Raw genomic sequence first — 1,381 nt, 5'->3', positions numbered from 1 at the left:
TTTATTTGTGCTTAATTTCTTGACCCTTGATAACCAAGGAAAATCTGCAGCAGACAGATTTTGGCACCTTTCAACTACAGATACTTACGCTCAAGTGTAGTGGAAAGATCCACTAACTCATCAATGGCACAGTCCTCACCCCGTGCTTATTTGGGGTAAAGGACATGCCTGTGTCTATGATCAATCCCAACAGGCTGCCCGTTGGCTCCCCGAAAGGCTGGTAAAATTGGCTAATCCAACAACTCTTCCATGGACAGCCCCTGAGAAAAGTGTTTAATTGTGTTCTTTTTCAGAATCATGCTTTCCCTGCCTCTGCTCCTGCTTCTTGGCTCTTGGGGCGTCATAAGTATCCCCAACAACAACCCCTATATGGTCTACAATTATGCCTGGGTTATTATTAATCAGGCTAGAGATATAGTTAATTCAAGTGCCAGCCTGGGGACTGAGGCCCATTGGCCCAAATTACAGATTGATCTTCGTGCCCTGGCCCTTGGGGCCTCTCCTGATTGGGGACTCCAGGCACAATTTTGGCCCCTAGCCCAAGCACCAGAAAATTCTGACAGTAGTACAGACCTGGGGTGTAGCAATACTGTTAGACGGGCTGCTCTGGCCCTCTCACCTGGGGGGATATATATATATATATATATATGCCCTGGATCCACACACCACCCTAGACCCCTTAATTATAAATGTGGCTGGGACTCAGACTACTTTTGTGCCTCCTGGGGGTGCAAAACCACAGGGGATACCTATTGGAAACCTTCATCATCCTGGGATTACATCACTGTTCAATGAAGGTTCCCTGTAAAAGAGGTTTATGGCCCAAATGAGATGCCCCCGAATGATCAGTGTGTCCCTGAGACCACAGGCAGGGGATGGTGCAACCCCCTTGAGATTTCATTCACAGACGCGGCCAAGAACTTAGATTGGACGGGCCATGGGTTTGAATGGGGCCTACGAGTCTATAAGAATAAATATGACTTCGGTCTCACCTTTAAAATTAAACTTCTTAAAGAAATCCCCAATAAAAATCTTGCAGCTGCTGGCCCTAATATCACGCTCCATAACCTTGCAGGAGCATGCCCATGGCCACTATGACCTAGGCCCACTATACCCTCCTCAGCCACACAGTCCCACGTTTCCCCTCCTCCTTCCCTTTATTTACCTACTATTCCCATGGGACCTCCCAGCACTGAAGAACTTATTCTTGATCTTGCCAATGCCTCTATACAAGCCATTAAAGATCAGAATTCCTCTGGATACCCAGAATGCTGGATATGCTTTTCTCCTATGCCCCCCTTTTATGAGGGTACTGCCCTTTTTGCTGTCCCAACCCTCACCAATCAGACCTCCCATGCAGCTTCAGCCACAGGACCAGAGG

Source organism: Mastomys coucha, unplaced genomic scaffold (assembly GCF_008632895.1).
Source record: "Mastomys coucha isolate ucsf_1 unplaced genomic scaffold, UCSF_Mcou_1 pScaffold23, whole genome shotgun sequence".
Taxonomy (NCBI): domain Eukaryota; kingdom Metazoa; phylum Chordata; class Mammalia; order Rodentia; family Muridae; genus Mastomys; species Mastomys coucha.
This window is presented reverse-complemented; position numbering follows the sequence as displayed.